Below are 24,804 nucleotides of genomic sequence, written 5' to 3'. Positions count from 1 at the left end.
TTTAAAAAACCTTTGAAATTCAGTGAAAAAACCATAGGTTTCACACACGTTATAGTTAGGAATTAGCATTTAAAAAACCTTAGAAATTCAGTGAAAAAACCATAGGTTTCACACATGTTATAGTTAGCTGGACATTTTACTCGTAAAAAACCAATGAAATTGCCCCGTTATAGTTAGTTCAGCTAACTATAACTCGCGCGCCCGCAATGCACTGCTGATGACGTCACATATTACATCACTCATGACATGGTCAGTGACATCACTCATGACATCACTGATGACATCTCAAATGACATCACTGATGACATCACTGATGACATCATCCTTGTGATAGAGTGGCAGACCTCCTCTTCCCCTAATATAACCTTTGACACACACATTCAAAAATAGAAACTACAATGTTCAAAACAATGGACATACCAATACCAGTTAAAACAACCTTTTCAGTAATTCTAAGATCCACATACACATCCACTCATTCACCAACAGTCCAATTCAGTCACTCATACATGTACTCACTCATCATATGTACTCATACACCTATACATCCTGTTACACAATGCCACTCATCCATAGAGTTACTCACACACATAGTCACTCATGCTAACAAAGAATCAAACATACATTTACTTGCATATACAGTTATACACACACCACCACACTTACTTCTACGGAAACTTACACATACTTAGTCTTTTAAACAATCACTTATAGAAACACATACTTATTCATACAGGAACTCTTTCAATCTCTCACTCTCACATATACTCACATATATACACCAATAGTCACATATACTAGTTTAAAACATATGTAGTTACTCATAAAGACAATATTGAGACAGTCATTCACTCACTAACACACCCATACACACACTCATCCACCCATACAGTCCTGCACACATGCTGTGTTCAACCCATACAAACAGTGAGTCACTCATTCATGCACCTATGCACTACGTAATACCCCCCACCGAACCATGCAGACACTCAGACTGATACTCAAAAAACCAACTAATAACCTATATAGACACCCATGTAGCTACTCACCAACCCATGCAGCCACTTATACACAAAGTGAGAGACTGATACAGATATTTACATATTTAAACATTACTCACTAAGCCATGTATTCACTATGATACACTTAATCAGTCAGTTACACAATCAATTTTTCAAAAACAAATCATCCATTTAGACACTTATATACCCATTTATTCTTCCATCGACCTTGAGATATACATATATAAAACATATTTAATTTTCAGAAAAACACACATTCACTGGATGATGTCATCAGTGATGTCATCAGTGATGTCATTTGAGATGTCATCAGTGATGTCATGAGTGATGTCACTGACCATGTCATGAGTGATGTAATATGTGACGTCATCAGCAGTGCATTGCGGGCGCGCGAGTTATAGTTAGCTGAACTAACTATAACGGGGCAATTTCATTGGTTTTTTACGAGTAAAATGTCCAGCTAACTATAACATGTGTGAAACCTATGGTTTTTTCACTGAATTTCTAAGGTTTTTTAAATGCTAATTCCTAACTATAACGTGTGTGAAACCTATGGTTTTTTCACTGAATTTCAAAGGTTTTTTAAATGCTAATTCCTAACTATAACGTGTGTGAAACCCATGGTTTTTTCAGTGAATATATATATATATATATACATTCACTGAAAAAACATAGGTTTCAGGCACGTTATAACACAAAACCTCATCTCTCTTTTCCCACCACTGGTGTGATGTTTTGGCACAAGGACCACTGGACTAGCCCAAGGGCTATCTGAGGGTTCAATAACTCCCAAATCCAACATTTTCTGGACTTCTGTCCTGAAACAGTCCCTGACATGGCCATGTTGCCTATAAATCTTATTTTTAATAGGCAGACTGTCCCCAGTGTCCACCTCATGAGTGCATCAGGTAGACTGACTTGGAGTCAGAGAAAACATGTTTCTGAACTGATTGAGCACCTGTCTGCAATCAGTTTGCTGTTGGGCAGTGAGGCTGCCTGCCAAGGCCACACCATCAACTGACCCATCATCAGTGTTCTGTGAGAGGAGGTCAGGGAGTGGGTCACTCTCTTCCTTCTGTCCCTCAGCAGTAGCCATGAGCAAGCCCATGTCAGCCCTGTCTACATATGGCTTTAGCCTGTTGACACAGAGAACGCTGTGGGGACTCCTGGGAGTTCCTAGGTCTACTAAGTAAGTAACCTCTCCCGTCTGTTCAACAATAGTGTGGGGTCCACTCCACTTGTCTTGGAGAGCTGCTGGGGCCACAGGCTCCAACACCCACACTTTCTGTCCTGGCTGGTAAACAGTCAGTACAGCCTTTTGGTCATGCCAGGCTTTTTGCAGTTCCTGGCTAGCCTCAAGGTTTTTAGTTGCCTTTTTCATGTACTCAGCCATCCTGGAGTGGAGACCAAGTACATAGTCCACTATGTCTTGCTTTGGGGGCTTGAGAGGTAACTCCCATCCTTCCTTCACCAAACACAATGAACCCCTGACAGCGTGACCAAACAAAAGTTCAAAGAGGCTGTAGCCAACCCCCTTTTGTGGCACCTCCCTGTATGCAAACAAAAGGCAGGGCAAGAGAATGTCCCATCTTCGCCTAAGCTTATCTGGGAGCCCTTTAATCATGCCCTTTAAGGTTTTGTTGAACCTTTCAACCAAACCATTGCATTGTGGGTGATAGGGTGTGGTGAACTTGTAAGTCACTCCACACTCCTTCCACATTGCTCTTAAGTAACCAGGCATGAAGTTGGTACCTCTGTCTGATACCACCTCCTTAGGAAAACCCACTCTTGAGAACATTCCCAACAGGGCTCTTGCCACCACAGGTGCTGTAGTGGTCCTAAGGGGAATAGCTTCTGGGTACCCGGTAGAATGATCCACTACCACCAGGATAAATCTGTGCCCAGATGCTATTTGGGGATCCATGGGACCAACAATGTCAATCCCTACCCTTTCAAAGGGTACCCCCACCACAGGTAGTGGTATCAGGGGGGCCTTTGTAGTGCCACCTGCTTTGCCACTGGCTTGGCAGGTTACACAGGAGCGACAAAACTCCTTTGTGTCTTCAGACATGTGGGGCCAGTGAAAGTGAGGGACAAGTCTGTTCCAAGTCTTGTTCTGGCCCAGGTGACCTGCTAAAGGGATATCATGGGCTAGGGTCAATAGGAAGCCCCTGAACTTCAGAGGTATAGCCAACCTCCTGGTGGCACCAGGCTTGGGGTCTCTACACTCTGAGTACAGGAGTCCATCATCCCAATATACCTTATGGGTACCACTAGCACTCCCAGCAGCCTCAGCAGCAGCTTGCTGTCTGAGGGGTTCAAGAGAGGGGCAGTTCTGCTGCTCCTGGCTCAGATCCGCCCTGGAAGGGCCCCCTGTCCCCAAGAACTCAAACGAATCAGGCTCTAGCACCTCTGGGACAGTCCCTTCTTCAGGACTGTGATCATCTCCCTCAAGAGACTGATCCTTTCTCTGAGTCAGGGGGGAAGGTTCTGCGTTAACCCTTCTGCTCCTCATCTTGAATGGCACTTGGTCCATTATTCCAGAATCCAAGGCCTGTTCAGTTTCAGACATTTTGGCCTGCGACCTGGTCACAGCAAACACATCTGCACGGATGCCCAGCATTTCTGCATAAGTCCTGAGCTCTACTTCTGCCCAAGCTGAAATCTCTAGATCATTGCCAAGCAAACATTCGACTGGTAGGTCTGCACTCACCACAACCTTCTTAAGGCAGTTACCCCTCCCCAGGAGAAGTTAACAACTGCCAGAGAATGGTCTGTTCTGACATTGCTAGCGTTGGTCACTTGGTACATTTCACCAAGTATAATCTGACCAGGATCCACAAGATCTTTTGTCACCATAGTGACACTTGCTCCTATGTCCCTGACTGCCAAAGCCTGTACTCCATTAATAAAAGGCTGTTGCTTGTACTTGCCCAAGTTACTGGGACTCACAGAGGGGGTCATATCCATGCCCCCATCACAGACAAGAACAGCTTGAGTGGTTTCTCTGACTACACCAGAGCCCAACTCAGTACCCATGGTCAACCTACTATACCCTTGGCTTGTGTATTCCCACCACCATTTGTAACTGCACTAGGGGAGCAGGTGCCTTAGGGGCATTGGTGGGGGCTGGAGTATTCTCTTTGGATTTGGTGCAATCACTGGTCCAGTGTGTCTTTTGCTTACAGACTTTGCACCATGGTTTCTTTTGGCCTGTCCCTTTGTTGGACTGTGAATCCCCACCTGAAGAAGATTTTTGGGGACCTTGTGAAGACTTCTGGTCCTTACCCTTCTCCCCACCCTTGTCAGAGTTCTTAGAATCTTGCTTCTTTGGGTCATCACCTTGGTTCTGTACCTTCTGCCTCACCCTGGTTCACACCCATTTGTCTGCCTTCTTTCCCAATTCTTGGGGAGAGGTCAGATCAGAGTCTACCAGGTACTGGTGCAACAGCTGATTTTGACAGTTATTAAGAATCTGCTCCCTCATTATCAGATTGTACAATCCTGTGAAGTCACACACTTTACTGCCCAATAACCAACCTTCCAGAGCCTTAGCAGCACAGTCAACAAAGTCCACCCAGTCTTGATTGTGTGCCTTTTGGGTATCTCTGAACTTTAACCTGTATTGTTCATTGGTTAGGCCAAACCCATTTATCAGTGCACTTTTCAAGACCTGATAATCATCAGCATCCTCTTCTCTTACAGTGAGGAGCTTGTCTCTACCTTTGTCTGCAAAGGAGTGCCATAAGATTGCTGCCCACTGCCCTTGGGAGACCCTCTGTACTTTACAGGCCCTCTCCAAGGCAGTTATCCATTTGTGGATGTCATCCCAACTCTGGTAGGGAGGGACAATCTTACTTAGGTTTCTATGGTCATAAGACCTCTCCCTATCTCTATGGAAATTGCTGCCACCAAGGGACTCTAGTCCCTCCTTTTTTCTAGCTCTGTAGAGCTCTAGGGCTTCCCTATCTAGGGCCTTCTGCTGCTTTCCAAGGTTAAACTGAGCTTGCTCATACTTCAGCAGTCTCTCTCCTCCCTCTCCTGGGAGGTTTCCCCCCCCCTCTGTGAGAAGAAACAGAGGTCCCTACAGATGAGGTAGACTGGACAGACTCCCTTGAGAGAGATCTATCCCTTCTAACCCTACTTTCAATTCTTCCTGGAGGGACAAAGAGGGGAACATTGTGCTCATCCTCATCATCCTCATCCAGTGGAGTTGGGTTTCCCAGATCCTGATCATTGTCATCAGTCTGGTCAACTGCCGAGGTTGGGCCAGGGGGAGTTCCACCCCCAGCTCCACCCTCAACTGCTACCCCACCCACTCTGCCTACCCCTTAAGGCCTACTAGGCCCTGAGAGATCATCCAGCCTGAGTATCTGCAAGAGATGCTGGATGGTTGGGCTTTTGCCTGTCTTCAGCTTCCTAATGGAACATAAGGCCCTAAGCTTAGCAAAGGTGAGATCCTCATATTTATAGGGGAGAAGCCCACTGGCTTCTGGCAGGGGCCCACTGGTTCCTGGCTGATTAGACATTACTAGTGTGGTGCGGTGTATTGCACTACCTACACTAGTGTAGCCTACTAAACTCTCTTGAGTTGTAGAAAGGGTATGCTAAGCCCTTGACACGCAACTCTAAGTTCAGTAGAACTTACTGTATACTAAACTTGATATTGTATGACCCTAAGGTACCTTTAGTGGTTTTCAGTTGATCAATTCAATTGAGATTATCTGGTAAAACAATAGCAAGCTGGAATCCCACACACTGCACACCAATGTTGGCCTAATATATGCTGTTCACTAGTTATGGTGGACACCTTGTATCAGTCCAAACAAACCCCTTATGGTGATAGGTTAAAGACAACCTTTATTGAAAGCTATCCTAGTGGTAGCTATGGAGAGCAGCCTTCAGGCTAAGTCTTGAAGGAATGTAAAGCAGCTTGTTTTACCAGCTTGTTTTACCAGTCTATAAACTCTTGAATGACCAAATGAAAGGACAACCACACCAGGTATATATTTAAAATATATGTATTTAATATAAAACACACCCCTCTAGTCTCTTTATGAGGCTGGAGTTCGAAGTACTTAAGTTACAAGACAGTATTCAACAGTAAAAGCACAAATACACGTTTGGGCCCTAGGGGCGTACCAAACCAGATACCAATAAAGTGGTAAAAGAACCACGACTGAACTAGACACAAGGCCTAGAGCCTGTAGAATTGCTTGGACCACAAGAAACCACCCAACGTAGTGACACAGGGGATCCACGGGGACGTGCGCAGTATGAGAACACAGCCGCGAATCGCCGGTAACTTCTATGGGGAAAGTCGCGGTTGGAAATTATGAGTTTAAGGACACTTAGAGGATGACTACGAGTGAACCCTTTTGGACTTGGAGGTGTCTAGGGCCAACACCCACGGAAGCACCAAAGCACACGAGTTACCTCACCCAGGGATGCCGGGTGCATAGGTGTCTTTTGGTGTCGGGTCGCGTCGCTGTTTTCACTGGAAGCTGGCAAAGAAGTGCTGCTGCCGTGAAGAGGAGAAGTGTCCGGTGAGATCCAAGCCTGGGTCGAGGATGGAAGTAACCTGAAAACAGAGGGGACAGAGACTTGGTCACTTACCAGTGACCAGGGGCACGATAGTCCAATGCCCTCAGATGTTGGGTGCTTCAGGTGAGTTGACAGGTGTCTTGATTCTTCAGCCACGAGGTCCAGGAGGCGTCAACAACAACCAGGAGCTGAATTCAAGCTGTCCCACAAAGTCTGTCGAGTGCTCCAGTGTCGGCGACCATATTGGACCCAACAAGCCTTGGCAATGGCAAGTAACGTGGAAATAGAAAAAGGACGTTGGTACAGACCATCAAGGTCTGGGGGACTCACCAAGCAAGGGTAAATTGGGGCACATCTGGAGCAACCAGAAAAGCCCAATCAGAAGAGGAGTTGCCTTCGCGGGGACCCACTAGCCAACAGGCTAGCAATTGCAAAGGAGCCTCGAGCGGTCGCACTTGAAACTGGCCCATGGGTCACTCGTCGAGTGGAGGTCAGAGATCTTTAGTGCAGGAGGTGTTCAAGGCTGGTGCTACTCGGAGCCTAAATCACAACTTCGAGAAAGACCAAGAAGATGATGGATCAGCAAATGTTCACGGTGTCTGGGGGTCACGGTTCCACGTCACCCACGATAGCCACGGGCCTCAGCTTTGCTGTGGACTCAGGGTAGCCTCGGGGAAGTCTGGAAATCTACCTCTGGTGATGCAAAGACTTCTGCATCCGGCAGGAGCTTCAGAATTGCAGACCGGACAGTTGCTTCTTTGGTGCCTGCCAAGCAGGGTAGTCACTCCTTGACACCAAGGGAGATTTCTTCAGTCTTCTAGCGAAAATAGAAAGTCGAAGGCACAGGATATATGTTTCAGAGTTTCGGCCATGGTAATCTAAAGTCTCAAGGACTGGGTTCCCATACTTATACAAAGTTTGGGGGTTGGACATACTCTAGAGACCCACCTATAGGAGGGTTTGTAAAGAGGGGTGGTTACACCCATTTCCTATGTCCAGTTTTGCGCCAGAGCAAGGGCAGGTAGCCCCTGCAACCAGTTTGGACTGGACTATGCACATGGACACCAAGTGTGTGAGTGATGTCATCAGTGATGTTACTGACCATGTCATCAATGATGTAATATGTGACGTCATCAGCAGTGCATTGCGGGGGCGCGAGTTATAGTTAGCTCAACTAACTATAACAGGGGAATTTCTATGGTTTTCTATGAGTGAAATGTCCAACTAACTATAACATCCCTGAAACCTATGTTTTTTTCAGTTAATTTCAAAGGTTTTTTAAATGCTAATTTCTAACTATAACGTGCCTGAAACCTATGGTTTTTTCAGTGAATTTCTAAGGTTTTTTAAATGCTAATTTCTAACTATAACGTGCCTGAATCCTATGGTTTTTTCAGTTAATTTCAAAGGTTTTTTAAATGCTAATTTCTAATTATAATGTTCATTAAACCTGTCTTTTTTTCTGTGTTTTTTAATTATCAACCCATTCTCAACTTGGTGAAAACTGCAAATCTCACCACTCTTCCATCAATACCTTACGCCAACAAAATCGCCACAAACAAGAGGCACAACTAACGCTAATGAAATGCAAAGTAGGCATTCCTGTGCAAAAAAAACACGAAAACACCACTTCCTCATATTTTCAACAACCAGCCAAATCTGCAATGCGATCCAAAAAGCAGGCGATAAGCCGAGTTAGCAGTAACAAATTAACATCAACCTTTAACTGGTATAAGGAGGTTGACTATCTACTCCGTGAATTGGACCCAACTCACTGCCACATCTAAAGACCAACACGTGATAGAGCTACTGAGCATGCAGGTCCGACACGCAACAAGACCACAACACCCAGCGCCATCACCACCAGAACCCCCCCGCACCACCCCCCCAAGGCAGCGCAAAACAGGACAACGGACCTTCCCAAAACACCATGCTCCTCAGCCACACAATAGCTAAATGATGGGAGATGTGGCAACCAACTATATATGAAGGAGGCAAGTCACCCTTCAACAATAAAGCACACAATGCCAAGTGTAACGCTGATGTGCTGCACAGACCTCACTATGCAAAGCACAAACCTCTCCATGTGGAGATATACTGTTGATACTTGTAGTGTAGTGCATAGTGGATGCAACCATGTTACCTCAGGCAGTGGGGAACATCTTGGTCATGTAGCTGTGTTGTCCCCCCCGGAAGCGGAAGCGGAGTGGGCTGCTCCAATGTACGCCACTCCAGCATAGCAGTATGAATAAATAGGCCAGGCCCTAGGCACGGTTCACTTGAGGGAAGACCAACAAGTCTGTCACAGCGGCAGCCCTCACCCTGGCACGTGGCTGCCACCATAACCGTGGGCCTCCTCGACACAGGCCCCCTGTGAACCCAGCAGCACAGCACCGCAGACTTATGTCTGTACTGACTACTGCCTTCGATCTACACTGCGGACAGCAGCGCTCACAATTCAGATGCAATGGCGATTGCAGATGTCGCAGTCCAGTTCGCAAGACACTTTGCTTCCAGTGTGGCCCGCCCAGACCATGCATCATCTCACGGTGCGCACACGCTGTGTGCTTCAGGTGCTACTAACTCACTGCACCATAAATCATCGCCACGTAGCTGTGCGCCCACCCTGACCGCTGCCTCCGCCCTACACTGGGGTTACACGGTTCACAATTCAAGATTAGTAGCGACGCAAATTTTGTAAGTCACTATAATGGGTTAAGAAGACCATATGCTCCCAATCTGTGCAGCTCAAGTCAACGTCACTTGCCTGTGGGCCTTTGCTGACCGCTGCCTCCGGCCTACACAGTGGAAGACCAACGACACGTGGTGCCAACTAACCCTGTTCAACACAAGCCGATCCCACATGTGTAAGTGTGTCCTGACTGACTCCTGAATTGCAGCGACCACAGCACCAGACTCCCTTTGATCAGTGAGGGGTATTGCCATATGGAAGGCTGGCGACACGTGGTGCCACTGAACCTGCACTATGCAGGCCGGTGGGGCCAGCAACGTATGCACGTGGCTGTGGGCCCTTGCTCACCGCTACCTCTGGCCTACACTGTGGAAGACCGGTTACAAATGGTGCCACTAACCGTCTTCAACGCAAGCCGATCCCACATGTGAAACTGTGTCCTAAGTCGTGAATGGTAATGACCCTAACTCCGTGAGACAACCACAGCACCAGACTCCCTTCGATCAGTGAGGCATATTTCGAGTATGAGGGCCACCATTGCTGCACACCATACCGCCCATGGGAGTACATTATGAAATGTTAGGCTGCCTTTACCTGCCGTAACTTCACTCACCCCTCTGGATTGATGGGATGACTACGCCATACACGGGGTTTGAATTTTCAGGTTTTTAATATCCCCCTTCCCGGTTTCTATCCCAGGACCCACGTTGGAGTCCTTTTTACCCGCCGGAGACTGCTGCAAGATTGCCTTGCTAGTACAAGAGGTGAGTTCTTCACCTCCCCCTTTGTCTCCGCCCACAGTCCTGTCTTTGGTTTTGGTTTTGCCTCGTCACAAGTGACCTTTCATTATCCATTTGGGAGCATGTCCCCATTAGTCTCTTGATGATCGCAGCTTACTTTGTTGTGTGTGTGTAATTTATCATGTGGTATATTGTCATGTGTTCTTTTCTGTTTTCCATTTTTTCTTAGGTTACTTCTGAGCACCTCTTAGGTATGTAGTATCCACATACCTTTGTTGTAGATAGTTTATATTTTTTTTGATCCTGATGAATTGCCATGACCAATTACTGGCTATCTAGGCAAGAAACATGTTGATCTTCCTGAGTGTAGGGCATACACAACTAGCGACATAACCACTAGTAGCTATACCCAACTCAATTTTCACTTATTTTAACTAGGCTGTTTACCACTTTAATAAATATATTTCTCCGTGGACAAACAGTACCTATTTTATCCTTTCACCACGTCTACACATTCTAGGGCCCCTTACCCCCACAGCACCCTTCGGCAGGAACAGAAGATCCCCGCTAAAGAGCCCCATTATTGGGAGCCCATCAGGAATTGCAGCGCCGACCTGACGAGGGGCAGGCTCAAATGATGAAGCATGACACCTAGCTTGCTGGGTGTGTGAGAGCCCTAGTTCCAACAAAGGGTTTCCCCCTTCCGTGACACACGACAGTCCCGCTGATACTATTACCTTTCTCACTTTTTTACATCTTTCTCTGACCAGAGGAACTTTGTACTCTTTTTGTATTACTAGTCGTTAGGGTATGTACACTGGACCTCTTTAAACTTACCCACCTGTCCCTCTTTTTGTTGACATATTTGCACGGGCTTATACCCGTGGGACTTTGAGGTTACCAGTTGATTACAATATTTTGTTATCACCGCTGGCCCACACCTTATTCAGGTTTTCTTTCTCTCCCCTCCACTACTTCGTATCATTCGCAAGACCATACTGACCCATGATGGACTCCCATCAGGGTTTGAGTTTCGGCGATGATGCAGTAATGGATATTTTAGACAGGACGCCTTCTCTACTAGGGGCCGATGGCAATGCAGCTACGGGTTCACAGTCGGATGACTGGACGGCATTAACACACCTGAAGAGGGAATGGCTCAAGATTACCTTGCATGGGGCACTCATGACAGAATACCTGCGGGCTAACATCGCACCCGCAGGTCTAATTGTCAACAACTTTCCTAGATTATTTCTAGAGGATGCCACCTTTAAGAAGGAATGGTCCCTAGTTGCGTGGAAATTCACTAGGGACTGGTTAGTCTTGATTATCAATACCGCGAGAAGATTGGCTGACGCCATCCTCGTGAGAATTCAAATTGCTGAAGGGGCATTAAAAACAACTATACAGATAACGGCTTACAAAACCAGACTGGCCGAGATCAATGCCGAAATTGCCGATAACAAAGACTATCTAATGAAACAGAAAATAACCAAATTGCAAAAAGACATACAGAAATTCGACAAGGAAAGGGTTTACCCATATTTGAAAGCTGACTACACCTCTGATAAAACGAGCTACTCCTCTGATGATACTTCAGATAGGAGAGACTCCAGCGATAGCAACTCCAGCACCAATAGCTGGGGGAGTAACAACTCGAGGAAAAACCAACGGAACAACAGGTTCTACAATGGTCCTCCCTTCCATGGCCCCCCCATGTTCCAAGGCCCACCACCACCACTACCATTCTGGCAATTTCCCCAATACCAACATTGCCCCCCTCAGTTCTTTAATGGTAATAACCAGCCTTTTTTAGGCAGAGGCTGGGGCAGAGGAAGAGGGCGCAACAGAAGAGGCGCACAGAAGCAGGTCCACTGGCAGGAACCACCGACCAGCGGCATGGACACCAGGAGCAGAACGAAGGACAAGAGGAACTAGTAGTGAATCTTTCACATAGGATCCTCACAGCTCCCGAAAAATCACTACTACAAAAAGGCCTTGGTTTTGTCCCCACTCCAAGGGTTGACAGGTTCAGGGATCATTGTGAAATTCACAATCTATTTCATAAAATACGCCTCAAATCTTTCTTCCAGGACCAACCTCATAATGAGGGGAGTGATTCTGGATTGAGAAACCCTTCCACATTCACTCCACAGAATAACATGGTTCCTGTGGAGATTCTCACTTTTGAAAAAGCGGTTATGAAAGAACTGGACTCACCTCACAGGTAGGCACCTTTCCATAACCTGACTAAACACGAAACCTTGCTCTTGAAAAACCTCTCTGAGGATACCTCCATCACCATCAAACAGGCAGACAAGGGTGGGGCTATCGTGATCCAGTCCACCACGGATTATGAGATTGAATGCAGACACCAACTTACCAATGAGAGATATTACACTCCCATAGCGTCTGATCCGACCCCCCGTCTTAAGACCACCATTTCCACCATGGTTTATGAAGCTGAAGCCAATGGTTGGATTACCCATAAAGAGGCAGAGTTTCTGGTAACTCGGGAACCTAGGATCCCCTTCTTCTACACCCTTCCAAAGATCCACAAGGGCACGACCCCGGTCCCAGGACGACCGATTGTGTCTGGCATTGGCTCGCTCCTCGAACCATTGTCCAAATTCTGCGATCACTTTTTACAACCTTTGGTACGAGACACACCTTCATTTATCAAAGACACCACTGACGTCCTCAAAATAATTGATGACTTCCCAGACACTGGTGTCATTGACTATCTTGTGACCTTAGACGTGGAGGCCCTCTACACAAACATCCCCCAGAGGGCTACTTTGGCAGTCATTGAGTCAACACTACGGGCACTCGATTGGTCATCACCTACACCAGTCACATTTATTGTTGATTGTGCTACCTGGGCTTTAACTGAGAATTTTTTTGAATTCAATAGACAACTGTACAATCAGAGCCAAGGCACATCTATGGGTAGTACCTTCGCTCCCAGTGTAGCGTGTCTTTATATGGCAGATTTTGAGAAAAATGTGATCTTAAGTACTTCAAATCCTTTCTATGACAACATCTCCCTTTGGAAACGATTTATAGACGATATACTCGTTTTTTGGCACGGTACACACACTGATTGTGTGAATTTCATACAATGGATCAATGAGCAAAATGAGTTCCTCAGATTCTCTCACACTATATCAGAGCACTCGGTACCGTTTCTGGACTTGAATATCACTCTACTCAATGGCACCCTCACCACCACACTGTACAAAAAACCCACTGACCGCAATAGTCTACTGCGTTACGACAGCCACCATCCCAAAACACTGAGGGATAACTTGCCCTTCGGGCAATTCCTACGCATTAGACGCAATTGCACTAGGGTATCGGACTACAACACAGAAGCTAAAATACTATCAACTAACCTGATGGCCAGGGGCTATCCCACTAGGTGTGTCCACAACTCTATGAAAAGGGCTAAGAATAACCCACGTGAGACACTACTAGAAACACACACCAAACCTGAAACTGACATCTTGACCTGTGTCACTTCCTTCACATCTGATTCAAGTAGGATTAGAAAGATCATCTTGAATAACTGGGGAATTCTAGACGCGGGTAATCTCAACATACCCAAACCTAGATTTGCGTACAAACGCACACAGAACATCAAAGACCTATTGGTTCACACTAGACCTAGATTGAATACCATCGGTTCACAAAGGACAATATGGGAGTTACCACCAGTCAGGGGCCATTTCCTCTGTGGCTCCTGTGTAGTGTGCAAATTGACCATCACCTGTAAGGACATCACTTTTAAGAATGATTTCCACTGGACATTGAACAGACATACCAATTGTAACACAAAAAACTGCATATACATGATCAGATGTCCCTGCGAGTTGGTTTACATAGGCATGACTACCCGCATGGTCAAGACTAGGATAACGGAACACAAGAGCAACATACGATGTCAGAGAGTGACTACTAAACTTTACACTCATTTCAAAGAAATGCAACACCAGACAGACACTATCAGCTGGGTGGTCTTAGAAGCACATCCTCAGATCTCTCAGAATGCATTGTTCAAACTAGAACAAAGATGGGTCCTTAGGTTATCTTCACATTTGACTGGTTTGAATGATGATATCCCATGGTCCGCACTCATTGGTTGAGTATTCTCCTTGTTAGGGCTTGAGCCCCCTCTAATACTATTTGTGTTTTACATCCCACACGACCGTTCAGATAGGTCTTGGGACCTTTGCCCCTGACCACTCCCTCTTGGCTTTGGGGACATTGGTGCATCCCTTAAAAGTAGACCAGATGCCATATAGATTTCTCTGGTATTACTTTTCACCTGTATTGCATAGATATAACAATTGTATTTTATTTATTTTAATTTGTCACCCTCCCTTTCCTCGTTGTTTGTCTGTTTTTCCTAGCGGATTATTACCGCTTTGGTTCTATATTTCCACTCACGGGCTATATCCCCATAGGTCCAATGATACCTTGATACTGTAACATGGCCCCCGCGACTGCTCTCTCCAACCCAATCTTTTGGGGCGTTGGTTTTTCCTCCACTTCCTGCACACCTCTCACTTCGTTACCCTGCTCCATCATGGCTACACGCTCCTTGTAAATCTCAACCTATGGGGAACTATTTCCCGCGGTCACGGGTGTAAACCGGATATCGATAGGCAGATTCGCTGCCCGTTCCAACATGGCCGCACTGAAGTTGATTCCTCCACCAATGGGGTTGGGGTACCCGGGGTCACATGACGCCATTAGCGTCTTCCGGGGTCCTTATCTGGCTCACACTTGCTCTCTCCGGTACCCATCCCAGGTCCGGCGGCAGGGGTAGGTCTTTGAGCACGAGCGTCAACCGACGCAGGTGAGTGGAGCGGGCTTTTCACTTCCCCGACATCCGCATATTTTCCAAGGTGAGTCTTTTTGTACGGAGGGGTCTTTTGGCGCCTCTTTAACTTCAATGACACCATGGGCGCCACCGTCCTGCACTGACCCATCCGCTACCAGGGGCTACGGCGGTTCCCGCTATGTCTACGAGATTTCCATTACATTATGGATATTCACCCCTCTAACCATTTGTGCGTTGACACGCCTGAGCCCCTGAGTATGAGGGCCACCATGGCTGCACACCATACCGCCCATGGGAGTACATTATGAAATGTTAGGCTGCCTTTACCTGCCGTAACTTCACTCACCCGTCTGGATTGATGGGATGACTACGCCATACACGGGGTTTGAATTTTCAGGTTTTTAATATCCCCCTTCCCGGTTTCTATCCCAGGACCCACGTTGGAGTCCTTTTTACCCGCCGGAGACTGCTGCAAGATTGCCTTGCTAGTACAAGAGGTGAGTTCTTCACCTCCCCCTTTGTCTCCGCCCACAGTCCTGTCTTTGGTTTTGGTTTTGCCTCGTCACAAGTGACCTTTCATTATCCATTTGGGAGCATGTCCGCATTAGTCTCTTGATGATCGCAGCTTACTTTGTTGTGTGTGTGTAATTTATCATGTGGTATATTGTCATGTGTTCTTTTCTGTTTTCCATTTTTTCTTAGGTTACTTCTGAGCACCTCTTAGGTATGTAGTATCCACATACCTTCGTTGTAGATAGTTTATATTTTTTTTGATCCTGATGAATTGCCATGACCAATTACTGGCTATCTAGGCAAGAAACATGTTGATCTTCCTGAGTGTAGGGCATACACAACTAGCGACATAACCACTAGTAGCTATACCCACCTCAATTTTCACTTATTTTAACTAGGCTGTTTACCACTTTAATAAATATATTTCTCCGTGGACAAACAGTACCTATTTTATCCTTTCACCACGTCTACACATTCTAGGGCCCCTTACCCCCACAGCACCCTTCGGCAGGAACAGAAGATCCCCGCTAAAGAGCCCCATTATTGGGAGCCCGTCAGGAATTGCAGCGCCGACCTGACGAGGGGCAGGCTCAAATGATGAAGCATGACACCTAGCTTGCTGGGTGTGTGAGAGCCCTAGTTCCAACAAAGGGTTTCCCCCTTCCGTGACACACGACAGTCCCGCTGATACTATTACCTTTCTCACTTTTTTACATCTTTCTCTGACCAGAGGAACTTTGTACTCTTTTTGTATTACTAGTCGTTAGGGTATGTACACTGGACCTCTTTAAACTTACCCACCTGTCCCTCTTTTTGTTGGCATATTTCGATATGCAAGGCCGGCAATAAGTAGTCCCACTAACCCTCTTTAACACAGGCCGATCCCACATGTGTAACTGTGTCCGGAGTCCTGAAAGGCAGTCACCCCAAGTCCGTGGCAGCGACCACAGCACCACACTCCCTTCAATCAGTGAGGGGTATTTCCATATGCAACTACAGACTCCAGTAGGCAACTATCACAGTCCTACACCCTACATATTATCCCTTTAGTATCCTCACTTCAAGAATATATCAGTTATAGCTTTACTACAATAACCAAATTAATCTTCAAATGCAAACTAACATGGAATAGCAGTCTACACTATAGGCAATACAGCTCACAATTCCACTTTTAAATGCTAATTTCTAACAAGATTGTACTCAAAAATTACAACACTTCGTCAATGTATAAACTTATTTAATCTTTTCATCATACGCCTACACTGCACCCAGTAGGGCTCACAATGAAAATTATTTCTTCATTCATTAACTACAGAGTCCACTAGGCAAGTAACTATTACATGCCTCAAATCTACATAATATCCTTCTAGTATCCTTTCTTCTTGAACATTTTTTATATCAGTTATAGCTTTAGTACAATCGCCAAATTCATTTTCAAGTACAAATGAACACTCAGCAGTCTACACTGCGGCCAGCAGACCTCACAATTTGAATTTTGGACACGTGGTGCCAACTAACACTGTCCAACACAAGCCGATCCCACATGTGTAACTGTGTCCTGAGTCCTGAATGGCAGTGACCCCAAGTCCATGGCAGCCACCACAGCAGCAAACTCTCTTTGATCAGTTAGACATATTTCCATATGCAGTAACCCAAAACTTCATGGCAGCAACCACACCATTACACTCCCTTCGATTAGTGAGGAGTATTTTCATATTGAAGGCTGGTGACAAGTGGTGCCACTGAACCTGCAATACGCAGGCCGGTGAGGCCACCAACGTATACACGTGACTGTGGACCCTTGCTCACCGCTACCTCTGGCCTACACTACGATCAGCAGGCCTCACAATTCAGATACAGTCGTAATTCCACATGACGCAGTCCAGTAGCCAAGACACATTGCTCCCAGTGCAGCCCGTCCACACCAAGCATCCTCACAGGCTCATACAGTCTCAATACTTCTGGTACCACTAACCTTCTTTAACACAAGCCGATCCCACATATGTAACTGTGTCCTGAGTCCTGAATGGCAGTGACCCCAAGTCCGTGGAAACGACCACAGCACCACACTCCCTTCGATCAGTGACGCATATTTCGATATGCAAGGCCGGTGACACATAGTCCTACTAACCCTCTTTAACACAAGCCGATCCCACATCTGTAACTGTGTCCTAAGTCCTGAATGGCAGTGACCCCAACTTTGTGGCAGCGACCACAGCACCAGACTCCCTTCAGTCTTATTTGTTGTTCTTTTCTTTAAATATTTTTTTTTTATGTAAATCTATACATGACTAAGATTCTTCTTTGTCCAACCGCACATGGACACTTCCAGGCCCAAGAAGGTTGTTGGGGGTATGATGGTAATGTGGGAAGAGGGTGTGTTACCTGCTGATGTGGGGGAGGCAGTGTCAAAGGGGTATCTATCACAGAAAGAACTCCGATATGTTTTCACAAATGCCTCCGACAAATGCCAGCTGACGGACTGAATCACAAAATGGTTTTTCAATGCTTATGTAGTGTGTGTTAGAAACAGTTTGCACCCAGGCTCGCAGAGGGCCAGCTGCGGCCCGTCCGCTCGACTCACAGACGCAGTACTACGACCCTTCTGAGTTATTGTAGCTATCCCTGCCCTGTTCCGTCGTACGCCACGCCATGCCACGCCACTGCGATTACGTTCCGACGTTGGCCCCACATAGCTACCTGTCACAGGCGTACTCGCTGTTGGTGTGCAGGTCAGTGGTCTAGTTCTCAACATCTCACGGCCACTCCCTCAGGGCAGGTTTGCACACACACCACACCCATCCGGCACATGCGTCACAGGCCATGTGACCACACAAATATAATAGATCGACAACGTCACATCCTTTATTGCCGGTGCTGATTAGATGGCAGACGCTCCACGTGTCTCAACCATAAAGAGTCTTTGAAAAGTTGCGCAGAAGGTTAGTCGCACCCTGATCTGTATAGCCATCAGGGGCCTACCACCCCCTTGGCGCGGACTTCGGATGCACAGGATTAGTACCACCCAAACCTCCTATGGCCATAAGGGGCCTACCACCATGTGCACACACTTGAGTTCCACAGGCTTAGCGGCCCCAAAAGCTGATGTGGTCTCCGCCATCGAGGACTCAGCGACATGTGTGAGATCTGCCGGACGGCAGAGAAGCTGATGTGGTCTCCGCCATTGATGACTCAGGACTCAGTGACATGTGTGAGATCTGCCGGGACGTGGAGAAGATGATGTGGTCTCCGACATTCATGACTCAGGACTCAGCGACATCTGTGAGATCCACGGGAAGCTTATGTTGCTCCGCCATTCATGACTCAGGACTCAGCAACATATCTGGGTTGCGCGGAGTTTTGACGGGCAGCACGTGGAGTGCCCGCTGCTGCACACTCCAGTGGCACCAGGTAATTATTTGCTTATGGATGTCCAGAAGCAGCAGTGTCTGTCTGTCTCTCTCTCTATCTCTCTCTCTCTATCTCTCTCTCTCTCTCTCTCTCTGACTCTCCCTCTCTCTCTCTTCCCTCTTTTCCTTCTATCTCTCTAACTCTCTCTCTTCCTTCTCCCTTTCTCACTCCCTTTCTTTCTTTCCCTCTCTTTTTCTCTCTGGCTTTTTTTCTCTGTGCCTCTCTCCTTTGATATGCCCATTGCACACGTCCTTATCTTGTACTTTATTTTCCAGGCTCTGTCGTCGACATCCATGGTCCCCACAGGAGTGTTTCGCCTTCTTGTCTTCTATTATTTTTTTACATTTTGTTTATTAGTTTATCATTTATATATATGTTCATAAAAAAATAAATGTTGCAAATAGTTTTTCGTTTATCGTTTACATATATATTTATAAAAAAAGAAAGTTTAAAAAAACAATTAATAACGTTTTTGGTTGTTCTCTTCACTGCTGTGTGACTCTTTCTTGTTCTTATTACTGTTATTTGATGGAGTCCACCATGGTGTTAAATTTTGGGGCACTTATCGTGGGAATACTGGTGATGTCTACAGTTTACACCAACTTCTGAATAGTGTGTTTGATTTATCTCAACTTTACTTCCATTAAAGTGCTGATAATGAAATGCAGACTAGCCGTTCCCGTACAAAAAGACACGAGGTGCACCTTTGCGATTTATTGTAAATACTAAAATCCTGTATTGAATTGCACTGAGGTAGTGGCTGCACTTACAGTGTACACACAAAATCAATTAAGAACTCTCATTGTATTTATATTGATTGGGAATAGTGTGTCAAGTGCTGGATCTTGACGAGATACACTGCTCAGTTTGAATATTGTTCTGCACATGAAAAAAATCACATCACATCACAACTTTCACACCAACTACAATGCAAAACAAATTCCGGCGATAAGCCACGTTAGCACCAGGTATTTTACACCTGCTTTCTGCTGGTATTAAGCAGGACGACTACCTGCAGGGCGACTACCTGCACCATGAAACGGAACACAGCCAAGAGCCACACCAGAACACCCACAGGTGCCATAGAATCAATGAGCATGATGCAGGGATACCCATGAGGGCCACAAGACTCATCGCAACAACTCTAGGAACGCCAACACCCCCCAAACTGAGCAAGTGTATCCCTGAGGTAATTGTCTAAGCATGATAGGCATGAGCCCTGCAACATCAAAGTGTGCTGTCACCTCAGCGTTGGCAGTGAGCCTGGACATGTAGCTACACACGCATCCTCCTGCATGCACAACCGGCATGTGCTGGTCCGGAGTACACAGGTCAGCGCAGGGGTGTGCCTATCCGGCAAGGGGAACAGGGTGTCTCGGAAATGTCCGTGTACAGGAAGTGCGGTAAGTGTGTCTCTGTGTTCTGGTGTGGCCTGCCATAAAGGCCACAGCACTCGATGTTGTAAAGTGCCATGCACCACCTCCAAATGGCACTGTGATAGTGTAGTTTGAATGTAGCAGGACATGCGCGATTAGGTATTACAATGGTGTGCCGTACGAGTGCACGAGATACAACAGCGTACCGTAGAAAAGTGTGGGGGCTCGTGGAAGGAAGAAGCAGCTGTTTGGCAATGTAACACACAGTGAACTCGCCCATGTGCCACGTGCTGGGCATCTCATCCATGATAACCACGGTCGCAGACATCCCACAACACCAACGACCGGCCTTTGTACACATCCTGCATGAATGCAGCATGGTTTTCACTTCTATGCTCGTTCAGTGGTGTGATGTTGGTGGGTTGTGTGACTTGTGCTCCTTGTTGGAGTGTTTCATTTTGGCCATTGTTTGTCTATACTTGTGCTGTACTTAATTGTGCATGTGTGCCATTCTGCCCATCTCCCCCCGTCCCCCCACTCCCTGCTTCTTCCTCTTCCTGGTGCTGTTGTGTCTATAATTTTGTTGCTCCACACATAAACACATGTAAAGAACAAATTAGAATAGTTCCTTGATTCTTTTAGGTTTCAAAACTTCTCTCTATTGGTTTCTTTTTAATTTTCCATATAAACCGTTTTTTTAAAATTCAACAACACATAGAAGTCAGAAGTGCAACATATTCTATCAACACTTTCTAGAACATTCTACAACACGTGCAGGTTAAAAGTTCACCAATTTTTTTAAACTTAACGATATTGTTTTTGCAACATTTTCTCGAACATTTAACGGCACGTGCAGGTTAAAAGTTCACGATTGTTTTAAGTTCGAACAGTGCCTTCCAAATGCAAGTAGCAGCTGTGGTTCAGTTGAGCAAATTTTATTCTATGATATGTACTCCACGTTGAAACTGCTTTTTCTTAACCAATCACAAAGATGCTTTTCAACAAAACGAAAGTGCACTCTACTTTTAAAAAAGAATGTTTTTCAACTTCCAATCACGTATTGTTTTGTATGGCAAAAAAAAGTACTTCCCCATCTTTAAACATATCTCTTATTCTACCAAGGAACTGCATGAGCTACAGACATCTTTCCATACCTTCCAACCATACCTTCAAAATGCTAGTGTGGATAGTGGGACATAGCTATATTTTCAGGTGCAAGAGGTATACAGAACACAGACGTATTGACTTAGACCTAGGTTTACAAAATGTGGACATTAAATGGTTTACACAGAGAAGATTGAAGTTGCACCAATTGCTACCTTTGGTTAAAACCTCTTTGCATCTTCCACACCCTGACCTCATGATTGTGCATTGTGGTGGAAATGACCTAGGCACATTGACTGGGGTAGGTTTGGAAATGCTTATGAAGGACACCTTTGGACACCTCAGCTCAGCACCGTGTGACTCTGGGCAATAGCTCACTTAATAGCTCACATAATTTCCACGCCGGCCTCGAGGGCCTTCAGACCCATAGGGGTGAGTAGTTTGCGCTTTACAAATACCCTATTGATTTAGACAATACCTCACATATTTGACTCTGGGTTAATGGAGATAATCCTCTTAAAGATGTTTTAGAAGTAGCTCGTAAAGGTGAATTGTCTGGAAGGTGTGCGAAAGCACTCAAAGGTTCTGAAGTTCCTCAACAAGAGACACCTTCCATAGAGATTGTGGTTAGAGATTTATCTAATAGAACTAAAAGCAAATTTCCTAATAAATCCAGCAGTAAAAAAGAAGTTACCTCTAATAGAAAAGATTTAGTTGTTACAGGTGCGACAGTAAGAACCATTTAGCCAACGACAAAAAATGTCATGCAATTAAAAGCCGTTGTTCAAATTGTGGAAGGGTGGGTCATTTTAGCAAAGTGTGTCATGATAAGAAATCCATTAAAGTCAAGTGCATTGAAGGAAAAGGAATTTAACTCTAATGATGATGATAGTGATGAGGATGAAAATGATATATCCTCATCAGAGGGTAGAGCTGTACTAAACATTTCAAGTGTTAAACAATCAAACAAGCCCATGTGTCCAATGCTTATGGGTGGAGTGAACATTCACATTGCTGCAGATTCAGGTTCTCCCTTCACAATTATTAATGAATCTGTATGGTCTGATAAATTTATCAACAGAATTGGTTCTGATTTATTAACACCCAACATAGCTCCGGAGAGTTTTAATGGAGATCCCATTGATTTATTAGGCTTTAGAAAGCTTTTATTCAGGTTCAAACACAGGAGTGCCCTTTGCAAAATGTATGTGTCAAAGAAAGGTCCATCCGTTGTCGGTTGGAAAGATCAAAAGGAACTGAACATGATTTTAGATCCCAATGGTATTGAACAAGTTTTAGTTGTTGATGAAGGTGATTCCTTAGGAAAAGTTCTCTGTAAGGATTTTCCAAATGTATTTTCAGGGACTTTAGGCAAGATTGATGGTTTTGAACATTGCATCCGGCTGAAACCAGATGCTGTTTCTAAAATACATAAACTAAAAAATATTCCTTTTGCAGTCAGGGATGAAGTAGCAAGTGAGTTGAATAGATTGGCCAACGATGATGTAAATGAGCCAATTGAGAGTTCTCAATGGATTTCTCCATTGGTCGCAGCTAGGAAGGCCAATGGAAAAATTAGGCTCTGCATTGATTTGCGCCATTTAAATGCTAATATTCAAGTTGATCAATTTCCCCTTCCCAAAATCAACGAGATGATTTCTAAAACTAGAGGTATGCAAGTTTTTTCAACTATAGATCTGTCCCAAGCGTATCACCAAATTCCCCTCTCAGACACTTGTAAAGATCTCACAGCTTTTGTGTCTCATATTGGGTGTTTCAGATATACTAGGATGCCGTTTGGGCTGGCTGCACAGCGGCTGCTGTGTTCCAGCGTCTTATGCATAACATTTTCGGTCATTTCGAGTATGTGCTCTTATTTCAAGATGATATTCTAGTTGTGGGGAAGAATAAAGCTGACCACGAAAGTAAACTTGTCAATGTACTTTCCTTGTTAAACAAATTTGGTTTGACTGTTGAGTATTCAAAGTGTAAAATCTGCGGCCTCTAGTGTAAATTATTTGGGACATGAAATTAGTGCAGTGGGGATTCGTCCCAAGGCCAAGTTAGTTTCTTCCATAACTGATGCTCCCAATCCAAAGAAAAAAGACGATGTCAAATCTTTCCATGGGATGGTGGAGTTTTTCTCCAAATTTGTAAAAAAAAAATTCAAATAGAACCTTTCATATTAGGCAACTTCTTAAAAATAAAACAGAATTTTTGTGGTGTAATTCTTGCCAAGAAGAGTTTGATGACATAAAAAATGCAATTGTTCAAGCTCCTGCCCTTCAGGGTTTTGATCCATATGGAAAAAACATCATTACTACTGATGCTAGTGCCACTGAAATTGGTGCTGTTTTCTCACAATCGGATGAGAATGGAAAAGAGCGTATTGTAGCCTATGCTTCAAGATCCTTGTCCCCTGCGGAATGTAAATATGCAGTTATTGAACGTGAGGCACTTGCTTGTGCTTGGTCTTTGGAGTATTTTAGAACTTTTGTTTGGGGCAAGGAAGTAATATTCAAGTGTGACCACAAACCTATGGTTAACCCCTTCGATGCTCATGACGGAGCGGTTCCGTCATGAGCATCGGTTGGGCTGTGCTTATGACGGAACCGCTCCGTCATGAGCACAGCCCCTGGGGGAAGCGCTGGCGCTCCCCCCCTGGGGGCTCGATTTATTTACCAATTGGGGGTTGGCAGCGGAAGAGTTTCCGCTGCCACCCCCGAGCCCCCCCACGCTTCCCCATGACGTCAGCGCGCACAGCGTGCGCCGACGTCGTCAGGAAGCATTGGACGCGCTGGAATTCATTTCTTCCAGCGCGTCCAACAAGCAAGGTAGGTGTTTGGCTCCGGTGTTGCAGGGGGGGGAATTGGGATGCCTTGAGGCATCGGGGGAGAGGAAAGAGTATTTCCTCTCCCCTGATGTCTCAATGCTGGGCATTCCTGCTTCACGATCGCGCACAGCGTTGCGATCGTGAAGCAGGGATGGCCCACTAGACACCAGGGATGTCTTGTGCAGTGTTAGGAAGCGACCCCTTGGGCAAGGGTCGCTTCCTGGGGGTGAAAAATTTAATTAAGACTTTTCTGCCCCCCTGGGGGCAGATCGGTCGCATAAGTCGCCGTTTCTGCTCCCAGGGGGGGCAGAAAAGCCCACTAGACACCAGGGATGTTATTTTTTGAGTAAAGGAAGCGACCCCTTGGGCAAGGGTCGCTTCCTGGGGGCCCAATTATTTATCAAGACTTTTCTGCCCCCCTGGGGGCAGATCGGTCTTGTGTGTAGCCGTTTCTGGTCCCAGGGGGGGGCAGAAAAGCCCACTAGACACCAGGGAATTAGTTTAAATAAAAATGGAAGTGACCCCTTGGGCAAGGGTTGCTTCCAGCGGGCAATTTTTTATAATATGTATTTGGACCCCCGCCCCTGGACAGATTAGCCTGTTTTTTTTTCCTGCTGTTTTCTGCCCTACCTGGCACACAACCCGATTGACCATTTGGGTAGTTACATAGCATATTATAATGTTTATTATTATATTTTTTGTGATTTGCAATTGTAATGTTTT

The sequence above is a fragment of the Triturus cristatus genome, chromosome 1_1 (assembly GCF_964204655.1).
Source record: "Triturus cristatus chromosome 1_1, aTriCri1.1, whole genome shotgun sequence".
Taxonomy (NCBI): domain Eukaryota; kingdom Metazoa; phylum Chordata; class Amphibia; order Caudata; family Salamandridae; genus Triturus; species Triturus cristatus.
This window is presented reverse-complemented; position numbering follows the sequence as displayed.